The sequence below is a fragment of the Podarcis gaigeae genome (assembly GCF_964106915.1).
Source record: "Podarcis gaigeae genome assembly, chromosome: 1".
NCBI lineage: Eukaryota > Metazoa > Chordata > Lepidosauria > Squamata > Lacertidae > Podarcis > Podarcis gaigeae.
In genome coordinates this window covers 71,889,608-71,911,147 of record NC_139678.1, presented here as the reverse complement: position 1 = coordinate 71,911,147, position 21,540 = coordinate 71,889,608, and the positions used below count along the sequence as shown (strand labels likewise).

Sequence of the window (21,540 nt, the reverse complement as noted above, 5' to 3'; positions counted from 1 at the left end):
CGTCTGTCTCTCCCCGCCCCGCTTTCCCTCTCAACCTTTCCCTTCTTGGGAGTTGTAGTTTTTATCCTGCTAACCACTTGCTGCTATTCTATGGGAACTCTCGGAAAAGGAGGAACTCCAAATCCCACAAGCCTCTGCGAAATATCTGCGCGCCTCTCTCTCTCTCTCTCTCTCTCTCTCTCTCTCTCTCTCTCTCCTCCCCCACACACACACCTCGCTGGTGATTGGCTGTCGGCGAGATGGGCGGGGAAAGGAAACAATTTGATCGGTGGTTGGTCGCGTCTGTAGATTCTGCGTTTCCCCCCTCTTTCACGTTTCCTCCGGTGTTGAGGGGGTTTCCTTTTGCATTTTGCTCTCCTCCTCTCTCCCTCCCTATCAAAAAAGAGGGTCGTTTACTGAGTACGGATTCAACTGATAACATTCTCCGCTGGCACAAATTTTATGGGTTAGGCTAGGATTCCCTGTTGAGAAAATGTAAGGCAGCAATCCTGTGCACATTTACCTTTGTTAGTAAGCGCCATTGAACACAGTGGGGGTTACTTTTGAGTAAACATGCAGAACATTATCTCAAAATCCGTCCTAAACGCTTGATGTGGCAGTAAATCCCGTTAATTTCCGTGGCATATTTTGAAACGGCTTAGCTATCGGCTTGATTTTTGTGTGGTCCTGTCTTACCAATTTTGTGCAAAAGTAATAAGGACTGCCTGTTGCTGAAATAATAGCTGTAAAAGGTTCTGGGGTGAGCCCAGGACCAGAATACAGCATGGTCCAGGAGGTGTGGCTTGCTGCTGGGAAGTGGGAAGGACTTGCTTATTTAAAGTATGAATACTGTACAGTATTCCACCTTTTCCAAAAAGTTCAAGGTGACTAATAAAATTAGGGGAGGGTACAAATACAGTGAAAATAACAAGAAAAATTATAAATATAGTAACATTCTGAAAACAGGAAAAGAACTAGCGGATAAAACAAAAGTAGCAAGTAAAATCAAACAGGCTACAATTAAGCCACTAAAAAGATTCAGAAATTCACTTTGTAAACTCTTATCTTTCTCAGAGCTGTCATTGAAAAATAAATCAAGTAGTCAGACTTAATATAACTTTCAGTTATGATTGGTATGGAACCCGTAGCCCTGCATCAGCCCCAGCCAGCATGGCCCAAGGTCAGAGATGTCCAGCAGCATGGAGGGCCACAGGTTTCTCACACTGTCCCATCTGAATGAACACTGAAGGAAGAAGAAAGTTTATAAACATTGTTGGAGCAGATAAAAAGTCTCATTTTTTTCCGCTGTAGCTCAGGCAGTAATGGCATACCATCAGTGTAGCTTACGGAATTGTAGTTATTACCAAGCAATCATATCAATTCTGTAAATCGCAGTAGGAAAGCATTTTAACTCAAAATGCAACAGAATGTGGATTGTTACATTTTAGATTTATTTTCAAGGCAGAGTACCTCTAGAGTGATGACTCTCTATAGCCTTGAGCTTAAACAAATATGGTGCATATGCTGTGACACTTTGGTTCTGACTTATAATTTCTGAGCATTTGTTTGTGTATGTCAGATTCTTCCCATATATGAGTGGACCTCGCAGCAAAGCTGGGGCCTAAATCCCCAAATCCAAAATAAGCTGGGGGAAATGGAGTTGCTCTGCAAGTCCATTGTGGGGCAGCTTATTTTTTTGGGGGGGGGGCAGCTTATTTTATTATTATTATTGTGTGTGAACACACACACACACACACACCACTTTGTGCCACATCACTTGTCCCATACCTGATGAATAAAATAATACCCGAGTGTCCATTCCTGCACATGTGTGATGAATATGTAAATTTTGGAAGAGACATGTTTTCTCTAAAAATATGTATATGGCCTGCCCTACCATGAAAGTGAGGCAGCTGCCTCAGGTGACATGCTGAGCATGGGAAGCAGCAAAAAGAGAATAGACATGTGTGGGATTTCAGGTGTGGTAGAATACTCCATTGCCACTGCTTAAAATTCATCTGCCAGTATGGTTAGTTTCTGTACAGTACAGTACTTGGAATTAGGGAGTGGCCACATCTTGTCCTACACCTCAGGCAACAAAATGTGTTGGGGACCATGCAGTAGGCCTGCACTAAGGAGCTGTGATTGGTCTCAGGTCCTTAATTTTTGTCAACTGTGCTTTGCATACATATATATATACATATATATATATACGTATATTTTGTCAACTATGCTTTGAATACATATATATGTATATGTGTGTGTACACACACACACACACACACACACACACACACACATTACTAATGGCAGCTGTGAAAAGAGGAGTGATTTGGATCAGGACTGGAGAAAGGAGTTAACCCTTCCCTTCATTCCCTTGCTTACTTACAGGTGTGCTCATATGCTCTCCCTAGAAGATTACTAATACCAGGGGTTCAGCACAACCCCTCCAGAGAGAGCCAACATGCAGCACAGTTACTCCCCTGTCATTTGTCATAAACAAAGCTTCCCTGAGTGTTCCATTGCAGCTGAGGAAAGTCCTTTTTGCATCCAGGATGGAGAGAGAGCTCACCCTTCAGTCTAGGTAAGCTGCCTTAAAGCAGAGCCTGCTTCAGTTTTCCTGTGTCTAATAATGTTAAAAACTTGAGAATTTTCTGCAGTTGATTTTATTAGAAGCTTTTGTTCTCGGGATTTGGAGTTGAGGGAAAGTAGCCTGCACATATGCTCAAGCACACTCATTTCTTGATTGTTACTTCGGTGCTCCAGATGTTGGCTGAGCCCTGATAAGCTCTGGCTCATATTCCTTGGCTAGAGTACTTGAGAGATTGAAAGCCATTTCAAAATTTTCTCCTATGCTATTTTAAATAGAAATAGTTATGGGCCCCTACATTTTCACTACTGTACTGAAAGAAAAATCAAAATGGTGGCCTTGGTCTAGAGTTCACTGACTGACTGACTGACTGACTGCAGTATTTGTGTACTCCTTTTCAAACATAGCAGTTCTCAAAGCAATTAATAGTAATAGTAATAGATTTATAAGAGGATGGTATTTCCCATTTGTTTTTAAACACAAGCTTTTATTTATTTATCACAATTTCTGTACACTGCTATTCACAAAAAATCAAATAAGTTTACAACAAACATATTACATATATAATAAAAACCATACAGAAATTTTAAATCAGTGTTGCAGACAGATATTTTATTAATTGCCTGTGTATGTTTGCCATCATAAAAAAAATACAGAAGGCATGTAACAATTAAAACAGTAGGTGCCTTCAGTTAGAAATTGAAGGCAGGAAAATGGTGCCTCAGTTCCACCCCATTATCAACTGCTGGTGGTTGGAGATTACATTGCTTCATGGGAAGGATAGCCCTGAGCAGAGAAATTTGGAGACTACTGCTCTCTGTTTAATCATATAAGTAATATATGGATATTATATAACAAGGACCTTCTTATTTCAGCAGGCATATTAAGATAGTTTTATGTTTTTAGGATGAATTTTAATTGTTCTAATTCTCTGCATGCTTTTGTTAAAAAATGCACATGCTTAGATTTCCTGAATATTGAGTGGTATTTGAATATCTGAAATAAATAAATCTGGCTTGAAATAATACATTGTACCTTTTTAATTGGGTCATGCTAAACATATTAGTGACATGGCAGTAATGGAGAAAGTTTCACTTCACCGCAAATGCCACTGAAACGAGGAGGATGCAAATAGGAACTTAGCTGAACATCCACCGTGAGGTGATAACTCTAGTTCTGGTTTCGGCCTAATTTAAATATCCTATATTGGACTTTTAAGGACTATTGCCTACTTCCTCTTAAGCCAGCCTTGGCATTAAAATCAGCTTTGGGGTCCCTGTTCCAAGTGCCATCCCACAATAGTCTGATGAACAAGAAATGGGTTTTCTGTGGTAATGCCGTAGCCTTGGAATATGCTCTCGGTTGAGATCTGTGAGGGCCCCTCTGAGCGTTTTACTCCATGAACAGGAGCCTTTTATTTTAGTGGGCTTTTTTTACTGTCTGATGTTAATGTGATTTTATTATGTTGCTGTATTATCTGTTTTATATTATTTAGTGCTGTGATTATTATTTGCTGTAAGTCACTGAGCGTATCAATGGAAGAGCAGAATAGGAAAAAAAAAATGTTATTGCTATTATCACTTGTAATAGTCAGTGAGACTGACCATGTGAAAGTTCCCACCTGTTCTTACTTTTGTTTTATTATGAAACAATAAGAGTGTGTACCATAAAGAGCACCAGTCTGAGGAAAACTGCCTTGGCTGTTAACATTTAAAGGTCCTTTTAAGGCTCAAGAACATAAAGAACAGACATATTCTCATTCTGAAATGGCTTTCATACTTTTGAAACCATTATAAAAACCTTTCTTTAAAATACTCCCCCATTTTTACAAAACGGTTTTGAACACATCAGTGTGAAGACTGCTGCTTTCACAAATCTTGATTTCTGTGCTAGCCAAACTACTTTTTATTAACAGAGGAAATAAGAAAGGATTGCTATTTTGCTTCCGTTTATACTGTACTGGGGAATGGCAGCAATAAAAAAGTTAGGAAAGATTTATCTTTGCAAAGTGGAGTTCACAGCCCTTATGAAAATGGTTGAACATCTCGTGCTTCTTTTTTCTGCTGCTTCTTTCTTTACATGCCCACACTGGGCTGGTTCACACATGCATATTCAACACTTGATGGCTACAGCATCAAATAATCACTTGCACATGTGAGCAAACAAACATACAGTGGTACTTTGGTTTATGAACTTAATCTGTTCCGGAAGTCCATTCTTAAACCGAAACCGTTCTTAATTTCCCATATGAGGCATCCTGCCGCTGGTGCCCTTCCACTGTTCAGCTTCTATTCTTAGACTGAGGTAAAGTTCTCAAACTGGGAAACTACTTCCAGTTTTGTGGAGTTCATAAACTGAATAGTTAGTAAACAGGGCTGTTCTTAAACTGAGGTACCACTGTAGATCAAATATCACAGAGAAAGCTTCCATATGATTTGGTCTTACAATGCTTTTCAAAGGAATCACTTCAAGAATCCAACTGTTGGTCATCAAGGCCTGGTTCACAGGTGCACATTCAACAGTTGATGACTACAGCATTCAGTGATGGAACCCGATCACTGTCTGTTCAGGTCAAATCCTGGTTCACACCAAGAGGCTCTTTTAAAGTGCCTTCAAGAAGAGAAGTGACTGCTGCCAGCAGAAATCAATGGAGAAATCCAGTATTTTTATGAATCGTAGGACTTGGCTATACAGTGGACCCTCAGGTTACATCACCTTCAGGTAACATAAACTTTGGGTTGCGAGTGTGGCAACCCTGGAAGTGTGTTTGCGCTCTGCATGCCTCGCGCATGCACATAAGCACTCTACAGCACCACGTGCATGCGCAGAACAGGTGCCTCCGGTTACAAAATCTTCGAGATACGGCCGGGCCTCCGGAACGGATCCCATTCGTAACGGGAGGTACCACTGTATTAGCCATGTTACAGTGCTATGACAGCATTATAAGCAGTTGTCAACAGGTTCGCCACACCTATCAGCCAATCACCCATTCCCACCACCCTTCTGAGTAATGCCCCTCCCTACCACAGAGCCTAGGACTTGCCGATCAGAAGGTCGGCGGTTCGAATCCCCGCGACGGGGTGAGCTCCTGTTGCTCGGTGCCAGCTCCTGCCAACCTAGCAGTTCGAAAGCACGGCAAAGTGCAAGTAGATAAATAGGTACCACTCCGGCGGGAAGGTAAATGGCGTTTCTGTGCTCAGCTTTGGTTCGCCAGAAGCGGCTTAGTCATGCTGGCCACATGACCCAGAAGCTGTACGCCAGCTCCCTCGGCCAATAAAGCGAGATGAACACTGCAACCCCAGAGTTGGTCACGACTGGACCTCATGGTCAGGGGTCCCTTTACCTTTACCTTAAAGGTACCCCTGCCCGTACGGGCCAGTCTTGCCAGACTCTAGGGTTGTGCGCTCATCTCACTCTATAGGCCGGGAGCTAGCGCTGTCCGCAGACACTTCCGGGTCACGTGGCCAGCGTGACAAGCTGCATCTGGTGAGCCAGCGCAGCACATGGAACGCCGTTTATCTTCCCGCTGGTAAGCAGTCCCTATTTATCTACTTGCACCCTCTCACTATATATAAGGGTCTGGTGACTTCTGTTTCAGTGTATCTGAAGAAGTGTGCATGCACACAAAAGCTCATACGAATAACAAACTTAGTTGGTCTCTAAGGTGTTACTGGAAGGAATTTTTTTATTTTGTTTCGACTACGGCAGATCAACATGGCTACCTACCTGTAATTATTAACATGTGCCACCAGATGGCGCTGTAGAGCACAAAACTTTGTCTATGCAATTTTACATAGTCTTTTTTGCTTTTGTTATAACAATTTAATTTATGACTTATTTATAGCATTTCCCCCCTGTGTATAGAGCCAGCCCTGGATTAAATACCAGTATCTCTACCCTACTCAACTCCCAAAATAGCCCAATAGGTAGCAGCAAAGTGAAGAGTTCATGCTCTTTCTTATTTAGTGTGAAACAGTGTCTTTAAAAGCACTGTAGAACTGGAGATTCCAATCATTTCATAGAATTGTAGAGTTGGAAGGGACCCTGGGGATCATCTAGTCCAATCCATTGCAATGCAGGAATATGCAGCTATCCCATAGCTGTTCATTCCAGGAGTATTAGAACCCTATTGCAGGTTGGGCTGAAGTGGAAAGAGTACATGAAATGTTATCCATTGTTTTATCCCTACACTACAGGGTGAGCTGAATGAGTAGTATACCCTGCTGGGCAGCTCATGGTTACACCTCTATTGCAGCAGCCCTGCAATGTAGCCCATTGTTAATATTGCAGATCAGAAGGGGATTTGGATTCCCAGTAAAAAAATCTCAGATAATTCTCAGGTTGCAGTGATCTACTTTCATTGTCCAGCTCAGAGCTCTTCCCAGTTAAATTGAAACTGGTTTAACCAAGTACTCAATAGCAGCCTGAGTTATATATCAACTCCCCTTAAAGGGAATCCCCTGCCCCGCAATAAGACTAAGAACTAGTAATTTAAAACAAAAAAATTCCTTCCAGTAGCACCTTAAAGACCAACTAAGTTAGTTCTTGGTATGAGCTTTCGTGTGCATGCATGAGCTTTCGTGTGCATGCACACGAAAGCTCATACCAAGAACTAACTTAGTTGGTCTTTAAGGTGCTACTGGAAGGATTTTTTTTGTTTTTGACTATGGCAGACCAACACGGCTACCTATCTGTAACTAGTAATTTAAAAGAATAACATTATTACCTGTATTCCCCACCCAACTTGCTTTGCTCTAACTGCAGAATTGTGACTTTGGTTGTTCATAACTTGCAGCCAATCAAGCAGCTGCAAACACATTACTTGGCAAAATCGTTGTCATACTTTGGGAACAGCAATTCCACGTGCAGCATCAGGGTACTTTTAACTTGGTGAATCTGAAGCATAACAATTTGACATAGTATTGGGCACAGAAGAATAGCATTATCTAGAACTGTGAAGAAGAAGATCTATGCCAAGATGGAAGGGAAGGGTCATCAGGCCACAAATGGCTCACCCTCTTCTTATTAGCTACATTTCATGCTGCGTCTCCTCCGTGTCTCTGACACATCCCTGGCTCTTGTGCCCTCCTATAAATCGTGGGGAGGGGGGAATTAATTATTGACTTTTTTTGCATCCTTGATAGCCTGGCCCATATATTACTTCACTTCTGTGTATTCATTCTCTACAGTTCTGTGATGTCAACCTGTTTTTGACAAGGTTGACAATACGTTCGAGGTTGCCAAACTTTTGGGGCCCGTTGGGAATTTTGGGAGAGTGCTACGGGCATCACCCCATGCAGCTGCTTCTCTCTGCCCTCCCCAAGGCCAGTCTCTCCCCATCCCCACAACAGACAGAAAAAGGGAAAGCGCACACACATATCATTTGCTTTTCCAAATGGTCTGGATAAAAGTCAGATCCAGCTGACAGATCGTCTTGAATATGTATGATTTTACATGGGATCCACCCCCACTATCAAATTAAACCATACAATGGCAGATTGCACAATAACAATCCCTACATCACCACAAAAACATTGATCCAAGCCACAGATTCTCATGGATTTTCATGATTTTGACTCAAAATTACAACAGAATTACAACAAAACCTCCAACAAACCTGTGTGGACACAGAGGCGACCTACGATTTGATGGTGGTTTTGAGATAATAATTTGTAAAAAGATTTGAGAATCCATAAGGATCTATGCTTTGGGTCCATGTCTTTATGTTATGGCAGTGCTAGAAAGCACTGGATCTATTATTTTTTAAGGTTCAGGTAGTTGAGACAATGTGATCTGTGTTTTGACTTGTGATTTGATTATACTATTTCAAGAGGCTCTGCTTAGATCAGAGCTCTCCAGACTTTGGGTGACACACGTTTTAGATATGCATCATTTCGCAACACAGTATTTCAGTTTTTCTAGCAAACTGGAGATTAAACTAACCCCTTTCCAGCTCCGGGAGAAGTGTGGGGAGCATTTGCACGACACACCTATACACTGCAGCTGGCACACTAACATGTCACAACACACAGTTTGGAAAGCTCTGGTTTAGATGGATTAAACGTGTTTTCATGCATGTGTACCTTCTCTTTCTCTCCCTCCCCCCATGACTCCTATGATACCCTTCTCTCTGCTATGTTTTCCTCCCCACAAGCTTCCCAGATTTCTTCCCTTGTGCTCCTGCCCTCTTCATTCACTCCACTTTCTGTTCATCTACTCGGGTGTTCATTTCACCCTTGGAAACACTCCACCCACTGCCTCTTTCACCTTTAAGTGCTTTATGGCAGATGGTGGGGTGGAATTACCATGCTTACCACTTCATGACCAAGAGGACAACGAGCCGAAGAGAGGCCTTGGGTGCTTTTTGGGCACCAGGGGAATTCCTCAAGAGTAGCACTGTATGTACAGGCAGTGGCGTAGCGTGGGTTGTCAGCACCCGGGGCAAGGCAAGTAATTTGCGCCCCCTAACCCGTGGATTTGCGCCCCCTAACCCTAACCCCCAGATGTTGCGCCCGGTGCGGCCGGCCCCCCCTGCACCCCCCACGCTACACCACTGTGTACAGGCACTGTGTTGGTGCCCTCAGCTGTAACTGTTTTAAAATCCAGTACAACTAGCGGAACTCCTTGTGAACCTTGTAATTGTTTTAAAATCCAGTACAACTAGCGGAAAAGGGACGCAGGTGGCGCTGTGGGTTAAAGCCTCAGTGCCTAGGACTTGCCGATCGAAAGGTCGGCGGTTCGAATCCCTGCGGCGGGGTGCGCTCCGGCTGCTCGGTCCCAGCGCCTGCCAACCTAGCAGTTCGAAAGCACCTCCGGGTGAAAGTAGATAAATAGGGACCGCTTACCAGCGGGAAGGTAAACGGCGTTTCCGTGTGCGGCTCTGGCTCGCCAGATGCAGCTTTGTCACGCTGGCCACGTGACCCGGAAGTGTCTCCGGACAGCGCTGGCCCCTGGCCTCTTAAGTGAGATGGGCGCACAACCCCAGAGTCTGTCAAGACTGGCCCGTACGGGCAGGGGTACCTTTACCTTTACCTTTGCTTACAACTAGCGGAACTCCTTGTGAACCTTGTAACTGTTTTAAAATCCAGTACCACTAGCGGAACTCCTTGTGAACCTCACAATATGAGATTTACACTCCAAGGCAGAAGGGCCTCAAGCTAGATGACACTGTTAAGAGTGGTCATTTCTCGGTGAGGTTTTCAATGGCAAGTCCTTGCCACCATTTTCTAATGAAGCATGAATCCAGTTTGGCAGGAGATGCCATTTTTTTTGCAGGGAAGTCATTTGCTGCATTTTCTCAGGGTTTTGAGTTAAGCATATATTTGGCACCTGTGCTCTGTAACTGGTGTAGTTCCACATGAGAAGGCACAGTGCCACTCTGGACAGATGGGGTGAGGTGCTGGCATGCCAGGGAGCCTAGTATAGGCACCGAGGGGGTCGGATTTCTCTCCAGGAATGTTGAAACATCAGCACATGTCGATCTTTGGTATCCGAGGCACACGTGTTTCTTGGCAATAAGAAGGCTTCCTGCTGAATATCTTGGCATGGACCACAAGGTGGTTTTCCACACCATGGGAACACATCTAATTTCTGCCATCACTGCCCTAAGACAATAAACAGAAAAGGAACTGTATTTTGCAGATTAGACTTTTTAAAATAATAGATGAAGAACTGTTAAAATGCCATCACAACTTTCATGGACTATGACTCTTTTATTACTTAATGGCTGGTTTATTCTGACTAGAAAGTGTGGCTTGGCATCCAGCAACAGCAAATGTCACAGTTTAAGATCATTGTTCCAGTTTTTTCTCCTGATTTAATTTAATTTTGTTTTATTCTTCTCTTCAAGAAATGATAGTGTGCTTTTTTTTGTCTTCCCATATGAGAGAGAGAGAGAGAATGCGCATGCACACACACGATACAAAAACAACTTCAGGGCATTGCTCTATTTTTGCTGAAGGCAATTCTGCATGGTTTATTTCCATTTATTTACTTTTTTTCCTCAGGAATTACAGTAAAGGTTTTCTATTTCATCCATTACAGCACAGTGTTTTTAACATTTGAATAGCTGCATCAATATGAATCCTTTATAAGAACCTTAAAAAACAAACTTTGCCAAGTCCCAGAATACAGAAGCTAATTCACAACCCCAGTCCTCAGCTGCCTCATGAATAAGGGAGACTGTGTGGCTGACACTTTGAAGCTGTAGCTGTTAAACCATACAGAATATTTACCTCAATAAATCATTATAAGAAACTAAGGTACAATTATACCCACAGAGAAATAAAATTCAAAACACTGATTTATGTGGTTCAGTTGCCTGTTCTCTTTTCCATCATGTTTTGAATTTTATGCATGTTTGTCATCTTTGGCTGTGTCTTTTAACTAATGGGTCCTGCCTTTTTTAACATTGCTCATTAGGGTTGTTACTTTACTTTGACATCTAGGCATGATTTGCACAGCATACAAAGTTTTGCATCTAAAATTAACTGTACCTTAATGTATAGACCCAAAAACTAAATGGGAAAAAAATGGGAGAAAATGAGCTTAATTTATTTCAAGTTAAATGTGGTGCTGCTCAACTTAATTTCAGCTGAAATGCCATCTTTGTTGAGGACTTTGTTGGGGAAGCTCTGAAGTTTCCAAACCATAGCAGTTTTTAATCAAAGAAACTACATTGTAATTACGTGCTGCTTTGATGTTATTTTGGAAAATGAGACAGTCCAACATTCTTATTAATTAATTCACAATATTTTTACCCCACCCTTCAATACCTAGAGCAGCTTACATAAAAATAAAAATGTTATACATACAAAACATCTAAAACAGCAGACATAAAACTACAGCACAATGTAAAACAATTTCTAATCCAATAAACTAACAGCAGTTTAAAATATTTTGAAAGATTCAGCAGATTTACAAGTGAAAAGATATAATAGCTTGGGAAAACTGGAAGGTCTTCACTTAGTACCACATAATAAAGTGGGTGCCAAAGAAGACTCCCAGGTAGAAGCACTATTGCCACTCTCTTCCTGGAGGCCGCTTGCCTTACTTCTGATGAAAGGGCTATCTGGAAAAGAGGGCCCTTTTCCAGGTGAGCACCAAACTAGGTGAGCACTTAACAGGTAGCAGGCAGCTACATATCTTGCTTTTCTAAACCCATCAACAGTGCGAGAGCCCAGTTCTCACTGGGAAAGCAGCACACAGGGGTGGAGAGGATTACCTTTTTGGTTCTCCACTAAGATCAAATTGGAGATTACCTGTGGGGCTTTGAATCTTGTGGCGGGGGGCACGGAGGGAGACTCCACTGGTGCCAATGGGGGACCTTTTCTACTAAGGTTCCTAGCCATGGCAAGGGACAATCTCCATTCCAGTCTAAGTGGGAGAGTAAAGAAACAAACCTTCCCTTCCTAGGTGCTGCTTTCATAAAAAGAATAAGGTTTGTTATGTACTGAAGTTCTCACCCTGGGCCAGCAGGGGGATACTGTAGATAGTTTTCACTCAGGTCCGCATACGCAAATAAGGAATTGAAAGTGACGTTCACTGATTGGATAGTTACAGAAAGTTGTTACTGTTGCTTTGTTGTTGAGCTCTATATAAGCAGGTTGGCTGAACCCTTCAGTTCAGTTCTGTTCTGGCCTGTGAATAAACAAGAGCTGTCTGAAGAATTGCTGTGTCGTCTGATATGTTCACCCACAACTTAACAAGGTTCGCTTCCTATGTCATTATCTAAGGAAAAACAAGATGTGTTTTTAAGTAGACGTCAAGTTTATGAATTATTACTACTATAGTGTGTATATATCAGGGGTAGGCAACCTAAGGCCCGGGGGCCGGATGCGGCCCAATCACCTTCTCAATCCAGCCCGCGGACAGTCTGGGAATCAGCGTGTTTTTACATGAGTAGAATGTGCACTTTTATTTAAAATGCATCTCTGGGTTATTTGTGGTGCATAGGAATTCATTCATTTTTTTCCCTTCAAAATATAGTCCGGCCCACCACATGGTCTGAGGGTCAGTGGACCGGCCCATGGCTGAAAAAGACTGCTAATCCCTGGTATATATAATACATGCTGCAACAGATAATGTTTTGTTCAATCGACAGTCCAAAAGCTATAGTTAACTGCAAGACAGTTAACAGAGACCAGGAGGCAGGATCGCAGCAGACATTTTAAAAAAACAACAACTCCATTAATTCTCTGTTCACTTCCAAGCTCAATTCAAAATGCTCATAAACATGTTCCATTTGTGTTTAAAGCATACAATATCCCAATACCTAAAATGGCATTGCTTCTTTTCCAATTCTCAGTAGTTAAAGAAGGACAATTGCTCATTCTGCTCCTCTGTTCAGAGAACAGGTTAGTGAGATTCCTGTTTCTAAACTGGAAATCTCAGATAAAGGAGAAGATACAGAAAATGGACATAGACACTGGGGGACAAACAGCAAGATGGGGGGGGAAGCATGAAAAAGATGAGCTTTCTGTCTTAATAAGTTTTCTTTCTTCCCTTGAATTCTCTGCAGTGTTCCACTTTTTCTTAGAGAAGACAAATCTGTAATAGAGTAATTGTTCATTCCTAAGAACACTTACAGACCGCCTCATTGTTCACACAAAACTTGGTTGTTACCCCACACTTCTGTCACTTTTCTAACCACAAAAAGTCTGATGAGAAAAGTGATAGAGAATTCCACTGGATAGCAGTGTGGGATAGCAACCACTAGCTGGCAATGTCATATAACGTCTGCACGAACATATCTGAATGAATGCTCAATAAATAGGAGATGTTGTATAACTTCTGTGCAAATTTTGTGCAAAGATCAGCATGAGTGTTCCATAAATAGCTAGCCTGGAATCTCCTCGGGTTACTTCCAGGGTAGGCAACTGCAATGAGTTGCCTTTGAAAAATAGTTTGAAAACTGCAGATAGTATAAAATACAGCCTGGTGATTAATTAAGATCACCAATGAGGCTCACCTTCACCATGAAGTGATCCAACTTATGAGTATGTGCAAAAAAAAAAAGGCCTTTTCAGCGGTGCAGCCAGAATTATTGGAAACCCTTCCTGTAGAGGTCCGCTAGGATCCTTTATTGTTGGTGTGAGGCATGTTTAAAAAACCTTTTTGTTTTAACAGACTGTTATTAAGTAATTTTTAATCTTCTATTTTTAAAGGTTTTGCACCAGCTATTTTCAAATCTTTAAAATTGTTTTAGATTCTTATTCTTTGTTAGGTTGTTTAGATTGCTTCATTGTAATGTTACTTCCTTTTTTAATGGCACAATCCTCTGATCCCTTTAGGTCCACTGAATTTTGAGGATCTCCTGCTCTGTGGATGAAAGTGGGTTTCATCCTCAGAGAGAGATGTATGGTCTTCCAAACCCTCTCTGAGCCATTTTGGAAAGCCATTTTGGTATGGTGTCAGATAACAGAAATGTGTGTGCTATCTGGCCAGATGTGCACACCCTAAATTAACTTGTTGCCCTCAAATGTGCTGTCTCATCTCCAATGCTGAAGTAAAACTTAACTACCTGTCCAGTTGCTTTGAATACTTGGAAGAGAGGTTGCCTACCTCAGGCAGCAAAATTTATTCAGCCAACCATCCCATCCCATTCCATTACACCAGCAGCTCTGCCAACACAGATTCACTCTCCCTTGCCCATTTTGGATTGCTTTGTTCTTAAATATTTATTTTAATATTGGGTTTATATTTAATTTTTAAAATTTATATTGACCTATAAGGTGTGGTTTTCAAAGTCTTGTCTCATAGTGTCCTAAACATTCCCTGGGTGCCCAGTGGAAAGTAAGATAACGCCTTTACCACCATCTTCCATCTTTGCTCCAGTAGTAGAAGGTATAGGGTGTTCTCATTTTGCCAAGTAAGCAAAAACAGTGTGAGTTAAATGCACACTGCTTTACATTTTTTGGTCAGGCAAACCCAGTTAAAATGGTGGTACAACTGGCTCAGTAGCTCCTATTTCTGTCGGCTTTTGCACCCTGACATTCGGCCAGTTTGGACAGCCTCTAGCACCGGCATGGATAACCCATATTTTCTTGCAATGTAAGTACAAGTTTCTTTGCAACTTGGTTGCAAAGAACATCTCTGCAAGAACATCTTTTATTGTGAATTCACATACCTGCAAAGGCCTTCTATAGCAACATGTGTCCTTTGTGCAGCACATATATTTTAAACATATAAAAAATGCAATAAATAGTTCAGCCTAACTGGGATGGGAGCAGTGAGGAACGTTGCATCCTCAGACAGATAGGAAGAAGATAAGGGAAGAGAAGCATGTCTAGAAACTGAGAGTGCTTCCAGTTTCCCTTTTTTTCAGGAAGGTTTCATTCACATACCTGTGAGTTCAGGTTTCACATTTATAATTGATTAGGAGGTCTTGTGCATCAAACCCACTTCCCCAAAAGATCAGACATTTTGTGATAAGAAAAACTTATGGAGAAAAGTGCTGGAAGTGTGTGATAACACTTGCTTCAATGCAGTGTCATCCAATATTTTTGTAAACAATCAGAAATAATGCCCATTAAATAGCCAATGTCATTTAATTCCCCTGCAAACAAACCAGGATGCATGCACCCCAACAATGCAATCCTATGCATGTCTACTCATTTGTTTCAGTTATGCTTACTCATAGGAATAGAATGTAGATGTAGATTATATTTCACATATAAATACGGCACTGTGGTCTAAACCGCTGAGCCTCTTGGGCTTGCTGATCGGAAGGTCCCTGGTTTGAATCAGTGCAACGGGGTGAGCTCCCATTGCTCTGTCCCAGCTTCTGCCAACCTAGCAGAAAAGCACACCAGTGCAAGTAGATAAATAGGTAAATGGCAGGAAGGTAAACACTGTTTCTGTGCACTCTGGCATTTGTCATAGTGTTCTGTTGCGCCAGAAGCGGTTTAGTCATGCTGGCCACATGACCTGGAAAGCTGTTTATGGACAAATCCCAGCTCCCTCAGCCTGAAGTGAGATGAGTGCCACACCCCATAATTGCCTTTGACTGCACTTAACCGTCCAGGGGTCCTTTACCTTTACCTTTATTTCTCATTTGCTACTTCTGATGTCTTTTTTCTGGTACATATGGGAATATGTTATTATCTTCTGATTCTTGTTTTTACTGCAGTCATCTTGACAAACTAAGCCCATTTCATAAAGTTCTGTTTTCACCTCCTTTGAGCGTGCATTCTTTTGTGTCAAATTCTTCCTTTCTGAATTATTGACAGATACAAATTCTATATATTTTGAACACTAGCAAAAAAAAAATGCTTATAGTAGTGTTGCCATATTTCAAACTAAAAACCTGGACAGAAAAACCGGCACTGCCAACATGGGCTGCCATATGTACAGATTTTCTTGGACATTTGACTGATTTCCACCCAGGGGTGGGTCTAACACAAGTATAACACAATTGATGGCTTAGGATTGGTGGCTGGCCAAAGTTGGCATCTTGACCTTATGAAGAGTAGAGGCTGTGGAGAGACCATGCCGTCCTAAATAGTACTATTACTTTGCATTTTACCCATAGATGACAATCCTTGTTAGATGGGGTATGTGCTACAAGAGGCCCACCCAGCCTCTGCAGTTAGGCCGCCAAGTCTCTGCCTCTTCACCACTACTGTCTCCATTCCTTCATTTAGCTGCTCACTCTTGTTGCCAGGACTAGGGTGCCATTTGCTCTCAGTGGCAGTAGCACACACAGAGCAGATTCAGCCCCTTGTCCCCAAGGTGGGTTAGTCTGCCTGACCCTTTTACAAGTAACACTGTAAAATCATTTTAAAAATTCCTTCCAGTAGCACCTTAGAGACCAACTAAGTTTGTTAGTGGTATGAGCTTTCGTGTGCATGCACACTTCTTCATAATCACCTATTGTAAAATCACCTATTTATATTTTATATTTTGACTACAAAGCTGTAACTTTAAAAAGAAAGTGGTTTTCAACTTTCAGAAATACTAAGGGTGACTTTTTATACCAGGTAACTGTAGTCTAGCCACAAGTTGGGGAAAGAATAAAAATGGGTAGCATTCCTAAAGCACTTTCAAGTGTTTACAGTTGTTCAAATATATTGTTGTGTGTTGTCATCCTTACATCTACCTTAAGGTATTATTATTCCCATATTATAGATGAACAGATTGACTCTGAGACTAAGAGGGAATGGCTTGCCAATGACAAAGGTAAGATAAAAAAATGGCATTTATTGATTTGTATCTCAATTTCTTGCACCTTTTCTCTGAAGGAACTCCTACTTTCTTCACTGAGATTTCCTCCCAGGTAGGTGCTCACAGGATTGCAGCCTTAGTCACTATGCTACATTTCAGAGGACAGGTTTATAACCTGTAAATTGATGTTCATGTTATGGTTCCTGAACCCAAGTGTACCCCTGAACCCAAGTGTACCACATAGGTGGAACTCCCACTCTGTGTTTCAGACCACATAGGATTATTGCTCTGAAGCTCATATAACTCTTGCTAAATTGCAGCTTTCCACGTTGAAGGGCCCTGGTTATAAATGAAATATCCTTTTGAGGGGAAAAGATTGACTATTTGTCCTATGTGAATAAGGTTGATTTGGTTATCATGATTTTATGATTTTGAATTGTGCCAGTGTGTTGCATTTGAATTGACTTTTTTTTGTCTGCCCTGGGAACCTTGGATGGAATGGTAGGATATAAGTAGAACAAGCAAACAAAATAAGTTAATAAAACATTAGTTTCCCCCTATAGTTTCACCTTAAGTGAGTCCAATAGGTTTTGGAATTTTCTGGATCTTGCTTCCTCTCATTGAAATCTGAAATGGTATCCCTGCCTGTTCACTGCATTTTACTCCATCACACATTTTTCTTTCTTCTAGTACTTTAATAGGGAATTTAAGGCTTGCAGAGTCTGGCTCCCCCAAAAAGAACTTTCACGCAGCAATGAAAACATCAGGAAAAAAACATTATTTTTGAGGTTTCCATATAAAACCTAAAATGAAATGGTGCCAGATATTTAACTGCAGTTTGGTAATATTCCAGTGACTACATATAGAACTGTTTACTTTGTCTAGCACTGGTGCTTGAAAATCTAGTTAATTCCTCAAAATGAATTTTAGCAAACAGGGCCATATATTGCTTTGCTAAGAATAGGTGACCTAGGCTTAAGTGAAGTGAAATGTGAATAACAGAGAAGCCCTACGCTCAATACTTGTTTCAAGAAGAAGAGATACCACTGGGGGTGCATATCTGCTTGGAAACACACCCTCTGATGAGGAAGCCCTTCTCCCTAATGTGTAAGAAGTGGCTGCTTGATGGTTAGAAAAACGCACTCTACTCCTGCTCAGGGATTTCCCCCCCCCCCTATATTAGGTGTTCTAGAGTTAAATCCTAGCATTGAAAACACCTGTAGGGGCTCAGATCTCAGAGGAAACTGATCCCTGCCCCTACTGAGCTCTTGCGACATTTTGAACTGGAAATTAAAAACTGAAAGAGATTACTCATGTATTAGTTCCCAGCCGCACACTTCTCAACACACAATTATTTTGTTTCTGCTGGAATCTTAACTGAAACTCACAATGCAGCCTCAAAGGAGTCCCCTGCTGCTGATGATTACAGAGAATCCCACTTCCTGCCCCCTAAGCCCGTGCAACTCCCTCATTTTCACCACCCTGCAGAGATAAATAATGTATATTAATGTGAAAATATCAACAGCAGAATCTCTTAAATAGTGTTTGCAAAAATCAAACCTCTCTTCAAATCAAAATGATGCACATCTATTAATTTTGACCAAGGAAAGAAGAAAAACTCAAAATCTCCATGAAAAGGCTTTTGAAAAAGTGTTAGATCCTCTCCTTGGAAAAAAAGTGTAAGTGGGCTATAGATGGGATATATTTCTAAGAAAGAAACAAATAAACAGCCTCAAGGCTAGACCAGAAAAGCCTCTTTAAGGATGAGGCTATAAAGTGAAAATTGGCAAGGCTGGATCTGTTTTGCTTGCTATGCCCAAGTCATTAAATTGAGTAATGTAGAAAAACAATTATTTGCATCTTAATTATCTGAAACTTCTTTATATTCCAAGGCACATTCCACAGAATCTCTGCCTGCCTAGGGTTGTTTTTTATGCTGCAGCAACAGCAATGGGAAGTTTGCCCAACTGGACCCTGTTACCAGAGAGAGACAATATCCCTTGCCTTTGGGGTGGCATGGATTCCTCTTCTGACTCTGCTTGCTCCTTTCCCTCATGCACTACAATGCAAGAGGATCAGCCCATAAACTGGACAGATCTTGAAATAAACAGCATTGCTACTTTTTTAAAAAAAATGATTCACCTCATAAATTCCCAGCAAGATTTAAAGAAGTGAAAGTATACTGTTTTAACTAAGTCATTGTGGTGTAGTGGATTGAATGGAGACTTAGATTGGGATGATGCAACTTCAAACCTCTGTCTGGCCATAAATTTCACTGGGTGGCCCACTCTCTATATCCCAGACTAGCCCACCTCACAGATGAAATTGGATAATCTTCTGGCTTGGGACCAGGGTATTTGAGGAGCCACCTTTTTCTGTCTATTGATTGCAGTCATCTTCTGAGACCCTGTCCACCAAGGCAGGTGCAGTTAGAGGGGATATAGGACAGGGCCTTTTCAGTGGCAGTGTCCTAATTGTGGAAACTCCTCCCTAAGGACATAAGATTGGCTTCTCCTGTATTGTCTTTCTTAGGCAGATGGCAGGTTTTAGGCAGCTTTCTTCCACCAGGTTTTTACATCCCCTGTTGCTTCTATTTATATCAAACTAATACCTTGATTTTGATTCTTCATGTTATGTAGACTCAGGTCAAAGACTCTGATGAAGTTGCACTAAAAGTCAGTGGATTTTAAGAAGTGATGTAGTTTCTCACACAAAAATGGGGTATTTAGTACAATTAATCATCTGTTTTCTTGTTTTCTTTTTAACGAACCTCATGTGGCCACATCTAACTATATCAAATACCTCTGCTCAAGTCATATAATATTAATAATATTGGCGCCCTGGTATAGACATTTTTTTTTTCAGAGAAGTGATCCTGCATTCTCTCACTGAAGAATGCTGAACAGGCCCATAATTGTATAAATTAAATAATCCATAACATGAAAGCTTCTGTTTATATCTGGTAGGCTTTATTTTTAATCTTACAATCCATAATCCTGTAGATAGGTTTTACCTGCAATGAAGTCAAGGAACTTCTTCTGACTCTACTATGGCTAGCATACAAGGTTCTAATATTCACATATCAAAAAAAGCAATAGGATGCCTTGCAGGGAAATGGTGTGGGGGGCGGGGGTTCGCTGGTACTTCTCATTTGGCAAATTCTGCTATGCACAGCTGCTAGACGGTAGTCCGGCTATTGCAGCTGTGCTGGACTGAGGTTCCTGCACTGGGGCAAGGGAAAACATTATTCCATGGAAGACAGTTGATCCAATGTTTGGTGACACCATTGCTTTCCAAGGATGTATTTATTTGGACTTGGTTTGTCATAACTTCTCATCAACTTGGTTGCCGAGATACCTGTCAATCATGTTAAGCAGGCACCTTCATGGTATTGTTTTTGGTGCTGGTTTTTAAAAAAGCAGGGTTGGCTAAAGACTGAGGGTGAGTTAAGCCTTTTGCCGATGGGTAGTCCTTAGCAAGTCACTAACTCAGCCCAGTTTACCTCGTAAGTTTGTTGTGAGGATAAAATGGGATTTCTCCCATTCATGTTGTACAGCAGGGGTGCCGATCAAAGAGGACCAGATTTGATGAAGTGAGCATGGGTGAGGGCCGACCAAAGTTGTTGACCTTTTTTTTAGAATTGAAGTTGTTGACCTTTTATTTTACCCCAGAAAAGTGGGCTTACCATGGAGTGACATGGAGCAGTCCATTCAACTACTGGATTCCAGACAGGCTGCCATTTCCCTACATCTTTGTCTTTCCCAATTAGCAGCTTCAGCCCTCTCTGCAGCTGCCCAAAAGCATCTATGTATGTTTCCTGACTCTGCTTCGGTCTCCTTTGCTCATTCATAGACTTTCAAAGGAGCCAAAATTATTCCTTACACTACTGGGCTACCCATACTTTATTGCGTACAGGAACAATGAGATTGCAAAAGGCAATATCCATTCAGATTGCAAGGTTAATTTTTTTCTGCTGTTCCCAAAACATGGTTGAGGGAAATGTGTAGACCCAGCAAAGCTGTGGTTCTCTACAAGTATATTTCTAGGTGCTATATTATTGAGGTGGGAGGTAGAAAGCTAGGAAAGTTGTTCCCACCCAGTACCTGCAAGTACCTCCATCCGGGCTTCCTGGGGCTGAGATTGTCTTGCCTGAGCTCCTGTGTCCCTATGTGGTTTAGGGATTTTTCTGCCACAGACTCTTTTATGCCTGCCCCAGCTCTAGCTCTGTTGTGGTTTCATTGTGGGCTCTAGTTCCAGTCATTGTCTCAGCTATCCTTCTCCATCTGTATATGGGAACAGTGACCTACATATTTGGGGAGTTCTGATAGTGACTGAAAGGAGCATCTCCTTCTTTTGAAGGCAAGTTTATTCTCTCTTTCTCTCTGTGGGTGAAGTACAAGCAGGGCCAGGGCCAGGTAATGGGCACTGAGGAGCCAGGGAGGAAGGCTCTTTCTCTCCATCCTCAGCTTTTGTGTGTGGAAATAATATAAGGCTGGTTCACATTTTTATCCAATATACAAATAGTGTATGAACAGTATACAGTGCTGTGTATTAATAAGGCATATCTGCATTGAGGTAATAATATGAAACATCCATCCTCAAAATATTTCTACCCCTTTGGACCTTCACTTCTTTAAGCAATTCCAAATTTACATGTATATGTTTGTCATAAATGTATTCAGATGTGGGCTGTATCTGCTCGCATGGCAGAATGCATGTGGGTGGGGCAGGGGTTGATAAAGTAGAAAGCATACTTACAGAATCATAGAATCATAGAATGGTACAGTTGGAAAGGGATCCCAAGGATC

The 21,540-nt window shown here is 41.6% G+C and overlaps 1 protein-coding gene and 2 long non-coding RNA genes across 4 annotated transcripts in view; 1 reads left to right on the top strand and 2 right to left on the bottom strand.

Moving 5' to 3' along the window:
• Positions 1 to 21,540, bottom strand: part of LOC310834350 — a 79,972-nt gene that overhangs the window by 12,541 nt on the left and 45,891 nt on the right. The gene's annotated exons all lie outside the window — the stretch shown is intronic.
• SOX6 (SRY-box transcription factor 6) overlaps positions 2,400 to 21,540 on the top strand; it is a 451,086-nt gene continuing 431,945 nt past the window's right edge. Inside the window, exons 1-3 of the mRNA XM_083704983.1 lie at positions 2,400 to 2,563; positions 13,861 to 13,900; positions 16,697 to 16,747. The gene's annotated coding sequence lies outside the window, so the exon portion shown is untranslated. The remainder of the gene's footprint in view (positions 2,564 to 13,860; positions 13,901 to 16,696; positions 16,748 to 21,540) is intronic.
• LOC310834041 overlaps positions 9,126 to 21,540 on the bottom strand; it is an 18,965-nt gene continuing 6,550 nt past the window's right edge. The window contains exons 2-4 of one of the 2 annotated variants that reach the window (XR_014559072.1): positions 12,034 to 12,208; positions 9,684 to 10,173; positions 9,126 to 9,201 (exon numbers count right to left, since the gene is read on the bottom strand). This is a non-coding gene — a long non-coding RNA (uncharacterized lncRNA). Of the gene's footprint in view, positions 9,202 to 9,683; positions 10,174 to 12,033; positions 12,795 to 21,540 lie in introns of those variants that run through there. The other variant, XR_014559073.1, reaches the window with a different exon arrangement.